Source organism: Balaenoptera physalus (genome assembly GCF_965194825.1).
Source record: "Balaenoptera physalus genome assembly, chromosome: 17".
Classification (NCBI taxonomy): Eukaryota; Metazoa; Chordata; class Mammalia; order Artiodactyla; family Balaenopteridae; genus Balaenoptera; species Balaenoptera physalus.
In genome coordinates this window covers 34,371,300-34,393,914 of record NC_138895.1, presented here as the reverse complement: position 1 = coordinate 34,393,914, position 22,615 = coordinate 34,371,300, and positions in this window count along the sequence as shown.

Here is a 22,615-nt window from a genome sequence, read left to right as displayed (position 1 = left end):
ATGCTCAGGTAACAAACAGTAGACAATATTAGGTATACTACTCTTAATATGTCCTATTGGACAAAATTATACCTCCTTGTAAAATGAAAATTTTCAATATAGCTAGAAAATATTTTAGGGCCATGAAATTCTCTTAATTATAATACTTGACATTTATTAAGAAATCTAAATTACTCTTAATGTAAGAAGTCATCTGTCTCCCCAGTTTATTTTTGAGGTATGTGTTACATATAATACATAGTAATTATTCTTGACATTGGGGCCTGGCCATTGATGTTGCAGCACATACTAAACCAAATCAGCATAAAAAGTCTCTTACAAGGCATACCAAGTTAAGCTCATGTTTAGTTTTCAATTATTCCTTATCCTCAGGGCAGGGGGAGTTAATACTAGAGTCAAAACAATGGAAACAAGCAGTCTGGGTAAAGACTCAGTGGTATAGAGCTGAGTACCACTGTGGAAACAAGAAGGTACAAAAGAATGAATATGCAATTTCAGCAGTCACTGTTTTTGCCTTTGTATCCTACTGGGCACTGGCAGTCCCTGGTCAGTGGAATCACAGTTCTCATAAACTATGCATATGCACAACAAGTGAAGGAGAAATATGGAAACAGAAAGACAGAAGGAAGTAGATGCAAATGAACAATTTTAGAATGTTGCCTGTGTATCAGTAGAAAGAGTAGGGAAAGCTTGCTATGGACCAAAAAGAATCTAAAAGCCTACATACTTTGCTCTGTACCCTGATATGCCCTTATTTTTATCTAGAAGTAAGAAACTAATCCTAAGGTAAGGTTTTATGTACACACACACACACATACAAATAAAACCTTATGAATATATACATTCATATGTGTATAAATATATATTTTATGTACACACACACACATATATTCATATGTATATAAATATATATTTGTATGATTCACAATTTGTATTTCACATTAGTTGCTATTTAGTTTAACACTAAATTAGGACAAGTGTTGTTTCTACAATAGTTGGGGCCATAAGCATAAAGATCAGTTCAGGTAAAGCACCAGTAGATAACAGTACCTGGTATTACTCTTTTTTTTCTAGGGCAACAGTGACACATATCCACTCAGACTTGACAATGCAAGCTCAACTACATCACTTGGCAGAAAAAATTAATCTGCAAATGATAAGGCTGACCTACAAGGCCTTTCCACTGAAAAATAAAAGAGAAGTCCTTTTCTTTTATCCCTAAAACTTTTACATTTTATTTCTATTGAATTAAAAAAATATTGCTATGAGAGAATTGTGTCCTTCCCAAAATTTATATGTTGAAGACCTGTCTTCCACTGTGATGGTATTTGGAGATGGGGACCTTTGTGAGATTTAGATTTAGATGAGGTCATGAGGGTGACCTCATGATGGAATTAGTGCCCTTATAAGAAAGGACACCAGAGAACATGCTCTCTCTCTCTCTTTTTACACACACACACACACACACACACAAAGGCATGTATGCATACATGCATGCACACACCCCCCATCCTCCAGGATAGGCCATGTCAGTATATAGTGAAAAAGATGCTGGCTACAAGCCAGGAAGAAGGCTCTCACCAGAACTTAATAATGCTGGCACCCTGACCTTGGAACTCCAGTCTCCAGAACTGTAAGAAAAAATATTTCTGTTGTTTAAGGCACATAGTCTATGGCATTTTCTTATTGCAGTTAAGCAGAATAATACAAATATCTTGAGTATGCTCGTTGGAGTTTAAATTCAGAAGGGTTTAAAAAGATCTTGGAATGGAAGAGGCACTTTCTTTATCAACACAGAGGTAATAATAACCCTTCATTTCTTAATGAATGTGTAGGAGGGAGAAAAGAGTTTAATGAGTATCTAGTAGAATATATTTCAGGAATATACATTTTCTCATTTAGTTCACAGTCATTTAATGAAGTACAAAATACTTTTGGAGCAGAATGTTAACATAATTGCTTAAGTATGAAAACTTAGTCCTGTTTTTCTTTTTCTTTATTTCTTTGCTACATTGGAAAGAGAGAATGCAAAATATTCTCCCCCACCACCACTTATCCTCCAGCTCCTAGGAGGATTTGAGGACTAAGTCCTTCCCATCCTTGATGGAAAAGCACTTTGTTTTTTGTTGATTGTTTTTCCTTGTAGTGGGCCATTAGGGTCAATTAGGAAATAAACAACAAGAAAAGAGTAGAGAGATTTCCCTAAGAAGCAAAGTGACTTGAAAGAAGAAGGAAGAATACAGGAGCCCATTTATCCCTTGCCTCCCAGACTTTATAAAGAAAAAGAGGATCCCCTTGCTGGGGTGTGATGGAGAGAGGGCTGAGGTACTGGAACAGGGTACTTGGAATACTATATCTTGAAGAGTCCCTGGGAAGCCTAAAGATCCCAGAGAAGTGGCTGTGTGACGTGGCTAGGGCCAAGAATTATAGCCCCTTAGAAAATGCCGCACTTTGACCTAAGAAGTCTTAACATTTCCCTCAGCGTGTTTTAACTTTAGACCGGGTTCTTCTTGACTATGGGGCTCTAAACTCCCTTTTCTTAAGCATCTGCAATTTAAAATTATCTCTGTCCCTTTGAGATGTAAAGCATCTCCCAGCCTCTTGCCAGTTTTACACTCCTCAAATGAGGCTATTCAGTAAGAAAACAAAAGATATGGAAGTCAAGCAAGGTTCCAAATGACTGCCAAGTTTACGCTATTGAAATCATGCTATAACCATGAAATAATCATGCTATAATCCCTTACAGTATATTTCTATTTTACATACATCATAAATGTTATATAATATTGGTTCCAAATTTTTAGCATGGGATTCAAGGCTAACTCTGACCTTGCTTCTGCCTACCCATTTAGCTTCATTCTCAGTAATTCTCCATTCTCCCTCCCCTGCACTTACATCCTAGTCATATGCACACACAGAACATGCAGTTTCTCTAAAGTATTATGCACTTTCTGGTTGAGATGCCCTTATATTTGTCGTTCTGCCATAATAACATTTTTCTTCTTTCATAATCTTGATAAGTTTTATACATCTTACAATTTCATCTCAAGTGTAATGTCTAGGTAGACTCTCCTCATTTATTTCCTTTTTCCTGTCAAGGTTAGTTGTGAATCTGAACTTCTGTAACAGATGTCCATATGCCCTCAGACCTTACCATTATAGTGCATACCAGTCCAACTTTCAGCTGCCAGGATCTACCTCCCTTTGCCAGAAGGCTTTCTCTCATTCTCCCTTTCTTCCTGTTCATACAGCAGGTGGACAATGCTGGGAAATCAATGGCCTGGCCCTATTCCACTGAAGTGTGTGTTCCACACGGTTTCCTTGAATTCTCCAGAAGATGTTAACCCAGTGGCTTACCAGTGATACCTTACTTTTTATTACATCCTTTATATCAGCTGCCTTCCCTTGCTTTCTCACTTTCCCACTTCCCTACCAGTGTTTCCTTTACCTGCCAAATAAATTATTTTCACCCAAATCCTTGTGTTAGGTCTGTTTCTTGGGGGAACAAAACTAGGACAGCATCCCATAGTACTCATCACAGTGTATTATAATTATTTGCTTTTGAACTTTTTAGAGTGCTTCAAGAGCTGGGATTGCATTTTGTATCTGTATTCTCCACTCTTAGCAGAAAGTATGCACCTAGTAATCATGCAATAAAAATTCACCAAATCAGTAAACAGTGCTTAATAGAATCTGCTGAGCTGAACTAGAAAACAAGGTTTCTTAATTTAAGAAGGAAGGAGACAAATATGTCTCACATGGCTTGGTTTGGGGGATGCTTTTCAGTTTCTTGCAGAGTTTCTGTAATATAATTCTGTTAGCAGAGATTTAGAGAATAATTGTTTTCCAACTCTGATTTTGTTTATTCCTTTGCACTGATGATTCATAACCTATAATTTAGCAGCTCTCAATGTTCAGCACTGTTTTTCAGAATGAACAAATATGATTAATGTCAAAAAGTACCTTTTCTGTACATTACAGCATCGCCATCACTTCAGGGTTGTGACTTCTGTACTTCCTTTTAATTCTGGGAAGCCACACCTGAATTTCTTTCTTTAAGTTTTGGTTATTGTCATCTAAATCTGTTGAGAAAAAAAATTCATAGAGGAAAAATATGTTCTTGTTTATGGTAAAAATTTTGAAATTTATTCTTTCTAGATGTTACCAGTCAGTAAACATAGCAATTACATATATTGCCAGCATCAACATAGCTTCTTTAAAACAAAATAAAATAAAATAAACAAGAAAATGCTATCCTCAGTCGTTGTTCAATGGAGCAATATTTTTAAAATACCCTGTTTACTCTCCTTTGGTGGTAAACCTGTAGGCATTAAAACTACCTATATTGGAACAGATTAGCCTCTCTGATTCTTTCTGTATATAAACACTCACCTTCCCTTTCTCTGTCTTTTGATTATCCCAAAAGTTTATAAGTATATATATAAAGTATTTTTGGAACTTAAAAATAAAATTTCTCTTTTGTATTCCTAAGTCCACTTTAGACTTTGCAGCTGTTGTTTAGGAAATATTCAATTCAATTTTTCCCCTTCCTCCAGAGCAAAGAATAAACATTCTTGTTCTGATGACATAGGACTTGGCTATGTGCCTTGCATAGGGATGTCAGTGAATGTGACCTACCCCACATTCAATCAGAGGCTTTTTATAGGCTCCATGATTTGGCTTGCACAACCTCTTTCACTACTGCCTCTGTTGTGAGAAGGTGAGAAAGGATGTGCATTCAAGGGCTACTGTTTCTTTGACCTGGGTCTCAGAATGGGAAACAAAGGAAACCAACATAAAAATGAACTTCCACATGAAGTGAAGCCACCACAGCTCACCCACAGATCTGTGAATGAGACATCAGTTCATCTTTAGCCACTGAAGTATTGTTTATTGCAATGTTATCACCTCAAAGCTGACAAATGCAGCCATTTCCATGCAAATAAGTAAGAGAGTCAAAATTTTGATATTTGAAAAATGGTTTAATATTTAGTAACTTTATTATCTATATTCACTATGAATAGAATTCAGATATTGATCTCATAAACTATTAATAAACATAATTTCATTTTTCTTCCTTTTTGAAATCTGAGCTGTTCTATTTGTCCATTTATACATTCTAATACCTCCAAATGGAACCAAATAATTTTCACCAAAATATCAAAGTTTAAGAAACAATGACCACTTTGGCTGTTTTCACCAGAATGCTTATGATACTAATTTGGGCACTTGTATTATATAGGCTACATATTGTGAAAGGGAGAAGAAAATTCACATTTCCTTTTATTCATAGTATTTGCAATATGACTGACACATTGTAGGTGATTTGTAAGGATTTGATTATATTTAAGTGCAATGTCTTGTTACTATTCTAATCTGGTTAACCACTGGAGGTTGGGAAAACACCGTGAAAGAACAACTTGACTATAAAGCTTCAGTTGTGCTTTCTTTTTCAAGCATTGAAAAAATTATTTAAGCTTTTATTTATTAATGAAACAAATACATATTGATTATCAACCTGGCCAGGTATCTGTGTTTCAACTCCAAGAAATTTATAGTCTATTTGAATATAAAATGGAAATATGAATCAGGGAGAAAGGTAAAGGATATTCTGTTGTCTATCATTGAAGAAGGCAGGTTTTGTTTCCTTTCCATGCTAAGAGAGGGAATCAGTGACATGACAATTATGCTCATCATTGGGGAAGAAGAGTTTTCAACACATAGTTTGATTCTGCTGAAGCTAATTCTGATGATAATTTGTATTGATCACTCAACACCATTTGAATTTCTAGCAATGGTACAAGTAATAGTAACATCTGCTTGAAGAAAAGATATGAAAATGTTCTATTGAATATATTGCCCATTTTATAAAGAAATTCGATATTTGAATAGATACCTGCAGTGCTTATTTCTCATTGAAGAACACAGCATTTCCCTTGTTTCCTTATAAATAAGGCCTGATCAGGGAAACAATCCTTTGCATAACTAATTAATCAATATCAAAATTTATAACTTTCTGCTAGCAAAGGACTTTCATATTGAATTCTAACATTCTTGAGACTGTTAATATCTAAGAGGAAAGTCCTTGTGAGACTTATTCCATTACAAAGATCAGCAAACTGTGGTCTGCTAGCTAAATCTACTCACTGTCTTTTATTATTATTATTATTGAGGTATAATTGACATATAACATATTAATTTTGGGTGTACAACCTAATGATTTGATATTTGTATATATTATAAAATGATCACCACAATAAATCTAGTTAGCATCTGCAAACTGTTTGTTTTTGTAAATAAAGTTTTTTTTGAAACATGGCCATGCTCATTCATGTATTGCCTACAATAAAAGCAATAACAAACTTAAAATTATTTTCATGTAGTCCTTTGCAGAAAAATGTTGTACACTCCTGCTCTATTACCTATAGATCGGTGACAGAGTATGATTTTTTTGCATTATTACCTGAAATCTGAGTTAAGCATTATTCAATTCTTGCTAGGCAGTTAGAGGTAAAATAATGCATTATATTTGAAAGCTCCCTTTGTCAGGAGATTTAAAGTTTGACTTTTGCCATGTTGTTTATCCATTCCTTCAGCAAGTCTGAAAATATCAAGTCTTTTTATTTCCACTTTGTGGAAATCTTGATGGGGGACGTGTGGTTATGTATTAAGGAAAAACGTTAGTGCATTTTGGGTGTTAGAAGAATCAGAAAAATGTTCAGATGACGATGAGTCTTTTATTGTCTTTAAACCTTTTTTAGGGTGTCCTTTTTAAAGGCACTGTAAGTGTGGATGAAAAGGGAGAAAACAGGAAGTAAGAAAATAGAATTTCTTTTAAAAATATCCTGCAAGTCTTTCTTTTACTCTTCCAAAATAGTCTTTACCTAAATGGTTTGAATTTAGTGACCTTCTATAGTATCTACTGATACCTACTATCTCTGCATTAAAGCATGTATTATCTTTACAGGGACCACTAGTAATATCTGTCCAGATCACTTATGTTACTTAGTCTGAAAAAAAATAAGAGAGAGGGGGCAATCAAAATGGTGGAGTTAGGGGGACTTTGAGCTCACCTTCCCCAATGAAGACATCAAAAATATTTCAACATGTGGAGCAATTCTCACTGAGAATAAACTGGAGACATGCAAAAAGGCTTTTCTCAACCAAGGTTAAAGAAAGATCCACACAGAGTTAGGTAGGAAGGAGGGGGAATCGTCCAACAGATGAATGGATAAAGAAGTCCTGGTGTGTATATATATATATAAAGAAGTCCTGGTGTATGTATACATATATGCAGAGATAGTAGGTAACAGTAGATATTATAAAAACTCACTAATTTCAGACTATGTAGGTAAAGACTATTTTGAAAGAGTAAAAGAATGACTTGTAGGATATTTTTAAAAGAAATTCTATTTTTTTACTTCCTTTTTCTCCCTTTTCATCCATATTTACAATGCCTTTAAAAAGGACACCCCAAAATGTTTAAAGATAATAAATAATAACAATATATACATAATTATATATATATGCACAATGGAATACACATCTGTAATAAAGAATGAAATTTTGCCTTTTGCAGCAATATGGAGGGACCTGGAGGTAATTATGCTTACAGAAATAAGTCAGACAGAGAAAGACAGATGCTGTATGTTATCACTTAAATGGAATCTAAAAATTCAAACAAATGAATAAATAAAACAAAACAGAAAAATACTCACAGATACAGGGAATAAAATAGTGATTACCAGCGGGCAGAGGGATGGGGTGTGGGGCAAGATGGGGATAGGGAATTAAGAAGTACAAACTATTCTGTATAAAATACTTAAGATACTAGGATATATTGCACAGCACAGGGAATATAGCTAATATTTTATAACTTTAAATGAAGTATAATCTATAGAAATACTGAATAACTATATTGTACACCTGAAACTAATAGCTTAAATCAACTATACTTTAATTAAAAAAAGAGAGAATAAGAGTGATTTTTGATTTGCTCTTTGCTTATGTTCTTGTACTTATAAGATGCTGTCACAATTACTTGACAAATATACAGTGAAGCACATCTGTTGGTTTTGAACTGGCACAGCTGAAAGTTCCTCAGCTTCTGTACTAAACTTTCTATATGGGGATGATTTTTAGTTGCCTATTCCGTCTGTATTTATGCAAATTACAGTGTTATTTATAAGTAAGTAAACAATCATTTCTAAAACAACATCTGTACTACTGTCTAATTATTAGACACCTGCAAAGTCAGCTTGCTCTGAATGGCGGGCCGTATAGTGCTTGAATCAGACCATAGCTTGAAATGTTTCAATCATCTGTGTGCTTATTGATCTCAATCTTAATTTGAGACATTTATTTATTTATGATTTGTTTTAGATATGCCTTTTATTTAAAAATATTTTTAGATCTTCCAAATATAATGACCTGAAGGGATAAGAACTTAACAAAAATATAAATCTTAATTCTGGATCCCCACGTCATTACCAACTATGTGACCTTGTGACTATGTGACTTAACTTCTTAGTTCCCCTTCTTTCATCTGTGAAGTGGCAATCATAGTATCTACCTTGCTGGAATTTTCTGAACATTAAGTGAGAAAATGTATGTAAGCACCATGCATACTGCCTGACAAGAATGCAACAATTATTTGTTCTCTTTCTACGCTTTTGTCTTATCCCTTTTAAAGCATAACCACCCTTTCCTCCAGTGTACCAAAAATACCAGGGAAACAGTTTCAGGGGGCATTTGGAGACAGAAGGAAGATGCCTGAGAAGGTTCTAAAAAACCGTGCCTAGGACTACTAGAATTTATTATTCAAACTCATAATTGTTTCTTTCGGGAAACAATGTAAATCAAAAGGAAAAGAAACAAACTGGAGGTAGCAGTTATATTGTTTCAATATCTGAATGCCTTGCAGGTAAGAAGAAGGAGTGTGAATGAGTTATTTTTGAAACCATTTATGCAACAACTGTAATGTCATACAGTAGTGTATCATGTATCTAAAGATTTCCTCAGATATTAAAGCACAATAGAGTAATTATATTTATTTTAGTCATCTCTAACATTAATATGTCTGCCAACCAAACAAGTCCACAGAAATATTGATAATGGGAAATTGGATTAAAGGTAAGTTTATAGTACATTAAAGTTATCTCAGTTCAGTACCCATAGTTTTTAATGAGATTGATTTTATTTAATTCATCTTCTGTATTTATTCCTTGAACTAGCCAATTATGGTGAAATCATTACTGTTTGTTTTTCTAACTCCTCTATTGATTATTCCTCTGTCAGTTGTGCATTCTACATTTATTAATTTTTTAAAAATCTCCTGTCAGTACTGACCTCTATTTATTAGAAGCAACATTTATGGACTTGAACCAAAAAAAGCTGGGTTCTTATCTTTTCTTTCATGCCAGTTAGTCATAATGCTGGAGAAATCATACATATTCTCCAAGCCTTCAATTTTTTCCTTTGCTGGGCCTATATAGGTTCACAGAATTGTGTATTTGTTGAAGAAATACTGGACCAAAAGTCAGGAGACTTGAAATCGAACATTGATTGATTGTGTTGAACCTAGGCAATTGAATCAAACCTGTTGGGCTTCATTCAGTTCTCTCATTTGTAAACTTCCACACAAGTATTTTCCACAGTTACTGGTACCAAAAACATTCTTAACAACTGAACATTTGATGTTTGAGTGATTCATGGGAAACAGGTAGCATGTTCTGACAGGTAAAAGCAGTTTCCTTTATTTAAAGAGTTAAATATCAGTTGGTCTGATAATTCTGAGTACCTTTAACCACATAATAATTCTTTATAATGACAAAAATAAGAAAGCAAGAATAATCAAACCACACTCTGAAATGAGAACTATACACAATTGCATGTAGGGAACAAAAAGTGAATATTTAAGCAAGGAATTACAAATGAATTTAATGAGATTCTGAGATATAATTGATGTACAGCATTGTGTAAGTTTAAGGTGTACAGCATAATGATTTGACTTATTTACATAATGAAATGATTACCATAATAAGTTTAGTAAATATCCATCATCTCATATAGAAACAAAATTAAAGAATTAAAAATTTGATTAAAAATTAAAACTTTGATTTACTATCTCAACAGCATTCTTATATAACACACAGCAGTGTTAATTATATTTATCATTCCCTAACACTTACGTATCTTATAATTGGAAGTTTGTAGCTTTTGACTGCCTTCATCCAACACCCCCAACCCCCTATCTCTGGTAAACACAAATCTGATCTCTTTTTCTATGAGTTTTTTTGTTTCTGAAGTATAATTGACCTACAATACCATGTTAGTTCCTGGCACACAACATAGTGATTCAATATTTCTATACATTTTAAAATAATCTAGTTACCCTCTGTCACCATAGAAAGATATTACATAATTACCAACTATATATCCCACACTCTACATTTCATACCATGAATCATTTATTTTGTAATTGGAAGTTTGTACCTCTTAATCTTCCTCACCTATTTCTCTCCTTCCCTTACCCTCTTCCCTTTGGCTACCCACTGTTTATTCTCTATATCTATGACTCATGGAGTCCTGAAGGCTGGCAGTGGGTCCCACTTCAGGTGGGGATGGGTCTTGGGCCCCCGGTGGGTGAGGTCACATCATAAGGTGACTGGGGCTTGGGTGTCCTAAGGCAGCCTGTCTGCTCCTGGGCGGGGCTGTGTCCCTGCACAGTTAGCTGCTTGGCTTGGGGTGTTCCAGGACTGATGTCTACTGGCTGGTGGGTGGGCCAGGTCCCTGTGCTAATAAGCTAGAGGGAGAATTCCAAAACGGTGCTTGCCAGTACCAGCAGCAATATCCCTAGGGTGAATCCCAGTTGCCTCTTGCCTCTTCTGGGAGCTCTATAAGATCAGCAAGTGGGTCTGACCCAGGCTCCTTTCAAATATTGCTTCTGCCCTAGGTCTCAGAGCATGTGAGATTTTGTGTGCACCCTTTAAGAGTGGAGTCTATTTTCTACAGCCCTCTGGCTCCCTTGCAACTAAACCCTGCTGCCTTTCAAAGCCAAATGTTCTGGTGGCTCCCTGGGATAGGGAGCCTGATGTGGGACTTGGCTTCCTTGTTTCTTGGGGAGAACCACTGAAATTGTAAGTATCCTCCTGTTTGTGGGTCTCCTACCCAGGGGTGTGGGTCTTGACTACACTTAGTCTCTGTACCTCCTACCTATCTCCTTATGGTTCCTTCTTTATATATTTAGTTGTAGATATTTTCTGCTAGTCTTCTGGTTATTCTCATCAATAATTGTCATGTAAATAATTGTAATTTTGGCATGCCGCTGGGAGAAGGTGAACTCAGGGTCTGTCTGCTTCATCATCCTGGCCACTCACCTCTTAATGATATTCTTTCATAAAGTTCCTGACCTCTTTCCTAAGAGAGTGGTAAAACCCCTCCGCTGGTGGGGCTATGGGATTGTGTTTGCATTGGGTCTGGGGCTGTCTTCTCCTGCCATCTTTTTTCATTGATCCATTTTCCTCCCTCTGCCACACTGACATTTTCACATGCCATTCTATGCTGCAAGGCTTGTTCTCACATACTAAATTTCTAACGATCAATTGTAGAGGAGTTCTCAGTTTCTTTGTTTACAATTGCTCAGTGGTTATATTTTAATAAGAAATCGCTCTCAAAATGACTCGTTAAAGATGGTTCTTTTGAAAAGAATTGTATTTCTAAGAATCCTGGCTGACATTCTCTGTCTGCCTTGTGTGTCTGTACCAATTCACAGCAGCGTTTGGAGAGAATATCATCACACCCTCTATTTGGTAGCAAGAGAATTGTAGACCAAAACCTACCTGCAATTACTCCTCCATTGATAGAGTAATGACCACATGGTCATTCACAAGAGGTTTCCCCTTTATTGTAGCTGCCTGAGGTTTTTCTATTTACTATATATTTGCTATTGTATAGATGTAATTTAGTTTTTATAAATACTGGACTGTCAGTTTTACTTCTTGAACAGCTGATTAAGTCCACATCCTCAACCACCTCCCATGCTGGTCTCTCATACTCTGCATCACTATACACCTAGCAACTTACACCTGTAACTATACATCTAATGATCGAAGGGCCAGACAACCAGACATATCCTCTGTGCCCTGGAGCCCACTGAAATTATCCAAACTAGGCTGCTTACCCTGTCTTGCTCATTTCTTTCCACAGAAACCACAATAAAGCCTCTTGGACACAGTCCGTCCCCCACCCCCACCTCCCACCTCTTGACTAACCCACAAGTGGCTCTGCATGCTGTGTTCTCCCCAGAGAACTGGGAGTATAACAAAACCATAAAATATTTTCTGGTTTCTCTGTCTTGATCTGCACCTGACCTCATCATACCTCATCCAAGGTAATATGCTTAAAACAATAGATTATTTTTATTTCAAGTTTTTCTCAAAGGTTATACTTCTTATCAGTAACTCCAGTAAAGACTGAGAAAGGGAGGAAAAAGGAAATGATACCATAGCAAACAAATTTGTCATTTCTTAACAGATCCTCAGAAGTTTTAAGGTGAACATCTGAAACAATTTATGTAAATAGATGTTGGAGCAGACTACATGAAATTACTTTGGAATTCACTGGCCTCACTCCTGCCTCTCTGAGGGTCAGCCTTCTTTGTTTCATATCTCAGATTCCTGTGTTTGCATGTCAAAGGTCCAGTCACATGTGTGGATCAACTCCTACAACTGTGACTCTGACTGATCCATTTTTATTAGGTGTCCACCCTTCAACCAAACTACCATTTCTAAGGAGATAGAGTCATAGGGTGTCCACCTAACTGCTGAGTCTGGTAACTCACAGAGAAGGAGGTGCAACGTGAACTGAGTAGATCCACAATGAAATATCCATTTCTCATTTCCCAGTGCTTTACCTGTAATAACCATTGCCAGGTGAAGAACCAGGTCATAGCTCTAAAGCAGATATTGTATATAAGGTATTATTATCCATAATAATCAGCTCTTTTCTTCCAGAGTTGGTTTCTGTTGAGAGGAAGAAGCCTATCCACTTCTTAGTTGTACAAAGTATCAGTTAAGTATGCACCATCTGATTATTGGCCATTTCTTTCCAAAACCAGTTCCTACTGGTAATGTTGGATTTTATCTAATAGCCTAGCTTGCTCCTAGGACAGTATTTGCCTTAAAACTTGAAAACTACAGGGAATAAACTGGCTGGGTTGTACCTGTCTGGATCCTATCATTTGATATATTTAAATATTGGGGGGAAAACATTTTGTTTCCATGTATGAGAAAAACACTGACAGTGTAGAGCTCAGATTGTCTTGGTATTTCCCATAGCTCCCCTCACTGCTCCATGCATGTGGTAATTGCTCAACTTATGTATATGCTTTGACTTACCACTTCATGTATATTTCTATATTTATTTCTTGCCACATCCTCTCTGTCTCTTTGTCCTACAAGAATGCCATACAGTTGTAATTCAAAGCACACATCATCATTTTTATCTCTGCTAAGCTTTTGCTCACAAATGATCTCCCTAGTTAGAATGCCTTCCTGTCAGGCCAGACCTCTTACTTCCTCTTCTTCCTTTTGGGCTAGATGGATCCTATCTATCTTTTAAGGTCAATCTCAGTTACCACCTCCTTCATGCACTACTACATTAATATATGATGTAACATCCACAAAAAATGGAAATTATAAAAAGTTGAAATAAAAATAAATAGAAATAATTTCTTCTGTCTTCTTCCCATACCCCACTAGACTGTACTGTGTACTGCATTTGGGAGACCTCTGGTCAAGAGCAGTGGTTCTCAAGGAAGACTCACCAGGAGTTTTTGTAGAAATGCATATTCCCAGGTTCCCCTCCAGGCACTGGAGATTAAGTGGGGCCAGGAATCTGTAATTTTTAGATACATTTCCAGTGATTCTGATGCAAAAGTTTCATAGCCCACATTTTCAGAAAAACTGTTCTAAAGAAAAGAAGGTGTTTGAAGCCACCACATATGAAAATACCAGTTCATCTCAGGATTCCTCTGTTAGCAAGACTCTTCTTGTAATAAAAACCATTGAGTTATCCATTGCTGTGTAACAAGCCATGCCAAAATTTAGTGTCTTAACATAAAACCCATCTTATTTGCTCAGATTTGGTAGGTCAACGGTTTGAACTGGATCCAGTTGTCATTCTGCTGCTCATTGTAGCTATAGTCAGTTGGTCTAGAAATCTTCAGCTAGGACGTTTTATCTGTGCTCCATGTGTCTCATTTTCCAGTAGGATAGGGCTTATTTACACGGTAGTTTCAAGGTAGAAAGAAAGGACAAGACAGAGTGCAAAAGAACTTTTTAGGTCTCTATTTGTATCATGCTTGTCAATGTTCCATTGGCCAAGGAAAGTCACATGGCTAAGCTCAGCATCGCTGTGGAAAGGCATTATACCAGGGCATGGATATAGGGAAGTGTGTTTCACTGAAAGAATTGCTGTAGAAATGTACCACAACAAGGATTTGTTTTTATGTAGCCCACTAACAACATTTAACCAGTTTCTTATCAAATTAAAATCTAATCTATAGCAACAGCTGACAGTACTTTAAAACAAATATTTTTTAAGAAATAACTAAGGAGCATGTATATTATACTCCTGGTTGCCTCTGCTTCAAATAAACAAAAAATGGAGATTATAAAAATTATGACGTAGGCCAGAAAACTCTTCTGCTTCAAAGTTCTTTTATGGATTAGAGAAGTACAAGGTCAATCACCCCCACTTCAGATTCTCAGTAGCAGCTCTCAGGTTTTCATTCAGGATGATACAGGCCCATATGCCTGGGTCAGATAATAACAAACATTAAAAGCCAAAGAAGTGGTTCATGGCACTCTGTGTGCAGCTGTCCAAGCTGAGTACCTAGGGAGAGAAGTGGTAAGAAGAGATGAGAATCTCTGTTGTCATGTGATATATACTTTTAAGTATGTTTGGGTTGACAGTATACATTTTTAGGAATCAGGGAAATAAAGGCATTCTGTCCATGAGTTACAAACATCTTAGAATTTTTAAAATAAAAAATTACCAGGCAAAATCAAGAAGTAAAACATAAATGGATTATGGAGTAACACATGGAAAATTTAAGTCATATTAGCAAATGTAGGAAGTCCACATTCATTCCACCATTGTGTTTCTTCTTCTCCATAAGGAATCTTACAAGGACTGAATAAACAAATCCAAAACACGTTTTCAAAAGTCAAGGATAACTTGGGTATTGATGGCAGAAAAATTTAGAAGAATTCTGGGTTCCTGAACCTTGAATTCTCCCATATCAGTCTTCAATTGGTTGTTTTAAGAATGTTACATGGGGAAAAAATAAACTTGTATCTTATTTTAAGGTCTCTGTAAAAGCTGCTGAATTTCAATTCTAAATAATATAGATGTAAAACTTTGAGAACAAAGCTTCTAACATTTTGTTTATTTTTCATTTTCGTCCTTCTTCTCATATGTTGTTCTTTACATTGCAGATGTTGAGTTTTCTTAAAATATTTGTGTATTTTTTAAAAGTTGACTTCTATTTTTGTCAGTCATATATGTACATAGATTTACATGTCAAATAATACTGTAAGGCTTATCATAAAAACAGCCTCCATTTTCTCACTTACCTGCTTCCAACTCCATTCCCAATTTTCCAAAGACAAACCCTTCTTGCTTTTCTTGGGATTTTATCTCCATGTTTCTAAATACTATGTTTACAGTACTATTTCTTGATTTTTCAGTTTTAGACTTAGATAGATATTGACTACCAGCTTTGAAATATGAGGATTTACATCTTTTAATACATGCTTCCAACACACAGTGAGATACGTGCACACACACATATCTACACACGTCTTTCTTCTCAATTTATATTACTATTTTGGTTTAAATCAACATTCAGTGTTTACATTATTTTATAAACCATATTGTTCTATAGTCATAATAACACTATCCATTCCAAATACATCCAAAAATTACCTACTTCTCGTCACCTGTAGGACTATATCCCTGGCCCAAGACACCCTCACCTCTTGCTAAATTATTGCAATAGCTTACTAATTGGTCTCACTGCTTCTGCTCTTGTCTACCTATAGACACTTTTCAATGAAAATGTCAAAGTGAGCTTTAAAATTCTTAAATCAGAACCTGGTGGTCTTCTGCTCAAAGACCAATGGCTTCCCGTCCATTCAAAGTAAAAGCCAAGGCATTGCAATGCCTTTTCAGATCCCAGATGGAGCACTGTCTGGCCTTATCCTACCTCTCTAATATCACATAATTTTCTGTTACTTTCATCACTTTCTTCCAACCATGCTCTTCTACATGGTATTTTCCAAAAATGCCAAATGTGCTCCCCCCTCAAGGCTTTTATACTTATTTCCTTTCCTAGAAGACTCTTGCTTCAGATATCCCATGGCTCAATTCCTTACGTCCTTTAAGTATCAGCTCATATGTTACACCTTGTATAAAATATACTCAATACTTGTAAATTTACTTGATATTTGTTTATTGTCTGTGTCCACACAACCTGGTAAGCTCCATAAGGGCAATAATATTGAATATTGTCTACTTAATCCACTTTTCTATTCCTGGTGTCTAAAACAATGTCTGGCACATAATAGGTGCTAATTATATATTTGTTAAATGAATAAGTTGTTCATATATGAGTCATATAATTTACTACTATTCATTTCATTTCTAGTGTAAATGTTTGTCTCACCTGGCTTTAATACTGTTTCTGTTTGGTTTTCCATATACTTAATCAACTTACATTAAGGTAAAAATTAACCCCTAAATTCTAGACACTTATGACAACAAAGATTTATTTCTTGCTGTTCTTTTCAACCTCAGATGGCTGCCAGTCTCCTCCAGCTTCCATTTTTCTAGGACCCAAGATGAAGAAGCTAGTCCTTATCTAAGACCTACTGGGAGATAGAAAACAGCAAATGGAAAAACAAGTGATGGCTTTAAAACATACACACAGAATTTGCTATACTAATTTTGCTTTCATTCAATTGACTAAAAGAGGTCACATGGCCATTTCTGCATCAGTAATGCAAAAAAGATACTCTTCCTTTGGCAGCAAATATTGTTAAATAAATAATGCTATTCACTGTTTCTTTTTCACATTCTCTTGCAGAATGACACCAGTCTTTTCACTATTATTAAATACATCAGGTAATTTTATTTTGAAAGTATCTCCTTAGAACATGTTTTCTACAATGGAGATTCTTTGTTCTCTAGTCTTGTTAATATTTCTAACAGTTCATTATCATCCTGGGAATCTTCTTTCCCCTCTTTCCTGCATTTGATCCCTAGCTCCTAGTCTTTCTCATTCTTGGTGTCCTCCTAGTCTTGGTGGAGAACAGACTCTGGTTGGGTCCTGGGCAGTAAATTTTTGAGTTATAAGTCATTTTACCTAAACATATCATCTAAGAATTACATACTAGGTTTTGAGTAATTTGCCTTTGAAGGTGCTACTCCATTTACTTCTAGTGTATCCAAAGTTGTACATACGAGGCCATTCTGATATTAGTGTTTGGAATGCTATTCTCTCTCATGCCATTTCCATAAGCTTTTAAGATTTTTCTCTTTATCCTTGTTCTTTGGGAATTTCATGATAATATACTATAATCATCACATTTGTTCAGGAAAATAAAAAACAGATGCATAGTTCAATGGAACAGAATTGAAAGCCCAGAAATAAACCCATGCCTATATGGACAATTAATTTATGACAAAGGAGCAAAGAACATACACGAAAGGATAGTCTCTTCAATAAAGAGTATTGGGAAAATTGGACAGCCACATGCAAAAAAAATTTAAAATAAAATGAAACTAGACCACTCTCTCACACTATATACATAAATTAACTTGAAATAGATTGAAGACTTGAATGTAAGAAAGACCTGAAACCATAAATATCCTAGAAGAAAACATAAGTTCTTTTTTATCAGTCTTAACAATATCTTTCTAGATATGTCTCCTCATGTAAGGGAAGCTAAAGCAAAAATAAGCAAATGAGGTTACATCAAACTAAAAAGCATCTGCACAGCAAAGGAATCCATCAGTAAAACAAAAAGACAACCTATGGAGTGGGAGAAGCTATTTTCAAATGATATATCCTATAAGGGGTTAATATCCAAAATATATAAATAACTCATACAATGCAACATCAACATAAAACAAACAACCTGATTGAAAAATGAGCAGTGGACCTGAAAAGATATTTTTTTTCTAAAGAAGACATACAGATAGCCAACAGGCACATGAAAAGATCTTCAACATCTAATTATTAGGGAAATACAAATTAAAACCACAATGAGATATCACTTCACACCTGCCTGAACGATTATCATCAAAAAGACCACAAATAATAAATGTTAGTGAGGATGTGGAAAAAAGGGAACACTTGTACAACTGTTGGTGGGAGTTTAAATTGGTGCTGCCACTATGGAAAACAGTATAGAGATTCCTCAAAACCTTAAAAATTAAACTACCAATATGATCCAGCAATTCAACTCCAGAGTATTTATTTAAAGAAAATGAAAACACAAATCCAAAAAGACATCGGCATCCCCATGTTCATCATGACATTATTTAAAGTAGCTAACATATGGAAACAAACTAAATGCCAATCAACAGATAAATGGATAAAGAAGATGTAATATATACATATATATACACACACACATGCACACATGTATGTATATAGGTATGTATGTATATATATACACATACAAATGTGATATATAAGAATAGTACTCGAGGACTGGGGTTGGCGGCGTGAACACAGCCTGAAGGGGTTAGTGCACCACAGCTAGCCGAGAGGGAGTCCGGGAAAAAGTCTGCAGCTGCCGAAGAGGCAAGAGACTTTTTCTTCCCTCTTTGTTTCCTGGTGCGCGAGGAGAGGGGATTCAGAGCGCTGCCTAAACGAACTTCAGAGACGGGAGCGAGCCGCAGCTACCAACGCGGATCCCACAGCAACAGGGGCGCAGAGGGAAAAACGGAGAGATTCCCGCACAGAGGCTCGGCGCCGAGCAGCACTCTCCAGCCCGAGAGGCTTGTCTGCTCACCCGCCGGGGCGGGCGGGGCTGGGAGCTGAGGCTCCGGTTTCGGTTTCGGTTGGATCGCAGGGAGAGGACTGGGGCTGGCAGCGTGAACACAGCCTGAAGGGATTAGCGCACAACAGCTGGCTGGGAGGGAGACCGGGAAAAGGTCTGCAGCTGCCGAAGAGGCAAGGGACTTTTTCTTGCCTCTTTGTTTCGCGGCGCGCAAGGAGAGGGGATTCAGAGTGCCGCCTAAACGAACTCCAGAGAAGGGCGCGAGCCGCGGCGATCACCGCAGACCCCACAGCAACAGGGGCGCAGAGAAAAAAAAACGGAGAGACTCCCGCACAGAGGCTCGGCGCGGAGCAGCACTCACCAGCCCGAGAGGCTTGTCTGCTCGGCGGGCGGGGCTGGGAGCTGAGGCTCGGGTTTCGGTTTCGGTTGGATCGCAGGGAGAGGACTGGGGCTGGCAGCGTGAACACAGCCTGAAGGGGTTAGCGCACCACAGCTGGCTGGTAGGGAGTCCGGGAAAAAGTCTGCAGCTGCCGAAGAGGCAAGAGACTTTTTCTTGCCTCTTTGTTTCGCGGCGCGCAAGGAGAGGGGATTCAGAGTGCCGCCTAAACGAACTCCAGAGAAAGGCGTGAGCCGCGGCGATCAGCACGGACCCCAGAGACGGGCGTGAGACGCTGGGGCTGCTGCTGCCGCCTCCAAAAAGCCTGTGTGTGAGCACAAGTCACTCTCCACATCGCCCCTCCCGGGAGCCTGTGCAGCCCGCCACTGCCAGGGTCCCGTGATCCGGGGACAAGTTCCCCGGGAGAACGCACTGCCCGCCTCAGGCTGGTGCAACGTCACGCCGGCCTCGGCCGCCGCAGGCTCACCCCGCCTCCTCTGTACACCTCCCTCCCCGCGGCCTGAGTCAGCCAGAGCCCCCGAAGCAGCTGCTCCTTTAACCCCGTCCTGTCTGTGCGGGGAATAGACGCCCTCAGGCGACCTACACGCAGAGGCGGGTCCAAATCCAAAGCTGAACCCCAGGAACTGTGCGAACAGGGAAGATAAGGGGAAATCTCTCCCAGCAACCTTAGAAGCAGCGGATTAAAACTCCACAAACAACTTGATGTGCCTGCATCTGGTGAATACCTGAATAGACAACGAATCATCCCAAATTCAGGAGGTGGACTTTGGGAGCAGGATATATTAATTTTTCCCCTTTTCCTTTATTTGTGAGTGTATATGTATATGCTTCTGGGTGCGATTTTGTCTGTATAGCTTTGCTTTACAATAGCTTTATTTTACTTCACTATATTATAGCCTCTTTCTTTCTTTCTTTCTTTCTTTCTATTTTTTCTCCCTTCTACTCTGAGCCGTGTGGACGAAAGGCTCTTGGTGCTCCAGCCAGGCATCAGGGCCGTGCCTCTGAGGTGGGAGAGCCAACTTCAGGACACTGGTCCACAAGAGACCTCCCAGCTTCACGTAATACCAAAAGGCAAAAATCTCTCAGAGATCTCCATCTCAACATCAAGACCCAGCTTCACTCAACGACCAACAAGCTACAGTGCTGGACACCCTATGCCAAACAACTAGCAAGACAGGAACACAGCCCCATCCATTAGCAGAGAGGCTGCCTAAAATCATAATAAGGCCACAGACACCCCAAAATACACCACCAGACGTGGACGTGCCCACCAGAAAGACAAGAGCCAACCTCATCCACCAGAGCTCAGGCACTAGTTCCCTCCACCAGGAAGCCTACACAACCCACTGAACCAACCTTAGCCACTGGGGACAGATACCAAAAACAACAGGAACTACGAACCTGCAGCCTGTGAAAAGGAGACCCCAAACACAGTAAGATAAGCAAAATGAGACGACAGAAAAACACACAGCAGATGAAGGAGCAGGGTCAGAACATACCAGACTTAACAAATGAAGAGGAAATAGGTAGTCTACCTGAAAAAGAATTCAGAATAATGATAGTAAGGATGATCCAAAATCTTGGAAATAGAATAGACAAAATGCAAGAAACATTTAACAAGGACGTAGAAGAACTAAAGAGGAACCAAGCAATGATGAAAACCACAATAAATGAAATTAAAAATACTCTAGATGGGATCAATAGCAGAATAACTGAGGCAGAAGAAAGGATAAGTGACCTGGAAGATAAAATGGTGGAAATAACTACTGCAGAGCAGGATAAAGAAAAAAGAATGAAAAGAACTGAGGACAGTCTCAGAGACCTCTGGGACAACATTAAACGTGCCAACATTCGAATTATAGGGGTCCCAGAAGAAGAAGAGAAAAAGAAAGGGACTGAGAAGATATTTGAAGAGATTATAGTTGAAAACTTCCCTAATATGGGAAAGGAAATAGTTAATCAAGTCCTGGAAGCACAGAGAGTCCCATACAGGATAAACCCAAGGAGAAACACACCAAGACACATATTAATCAAACTGTCAAAAATTAAATATAAGGAAAACATATTAAAGGCAGCAAGGGAAAAAAAACAAATAACACACAAGGGAATCCCCATAAGGTTAACATCGGATCTTTCAGCAGAAACTCTGCAAGCCAGAAGGGAGTGGCAGGATATACTTAAAGTGATGAAGGAGAAAAACCTGCAACCAAGATTACACTACCCAGCAAGGATCTCATTCAGATTCGATGGAGAAATTAAAACCTTTACAGACAAGCAAAAGCTGAGAGAGTTCAGCACCACCAAACCAGCTTTACAACAAATGCTAAAGGAACTTCTCTAGGCAAGAAACACAAGAGAAGGAAAACACCTACAATAACAAACCCAAAACATTTAAGAAAATGGGAATAGGAACATACATATCGATAATTACCTTGAATGTAAATGGATTAAATGCTCCCACCAAAAGACACAGGCTGGCTGAATGGATACAAAAACAAGACCCATATATATGCTGTCTACAAGAGACCCACTTCAGACCTAGAGACACATATAGACTGAAAGTGAGGGGATGGAAAAAGATATTCCATGCAAATGGAAATCAAAAGAAAGCTGGAGTAGCAATTCTCATATCAGACAAAATAGACTTTAAAATAAAGACTATTACAAGAGACAAAGAAGGACACTATATAATGATCAAGGGATCGATACAAGAGGAAGGTATAACAATTGTAAATATTTATGCACCCAACATAGGAGCACCTCAATACATAAGGCAAATACTAACAGCCATAAAAGGGGACATCGACAGCAACACAATCATAGTAGGGGACTTTAACACCCCACTCTCACCAATGGACAGATCATCCAAAATGAAAATAAATAAGGAAACACAAGCTTTAAATGATACATTAAACAAGATAGACTTAATTGATATTTATAGGACATTCCATCCAAAAACAACAGAATACACATTTTTCTCAAGTGCTCATGGAACATTCTCCAGGATAGATCATATCTTGGGTCACAAATCAAGCCTTGGTAAATTTAAGAAAATTGAAATAGTATCAAGTATCTTTTCCGACCACAACGCTATGAGACTAGATATCAATTACAGGAAAAGACCTGTAAAAAATACAAACACATG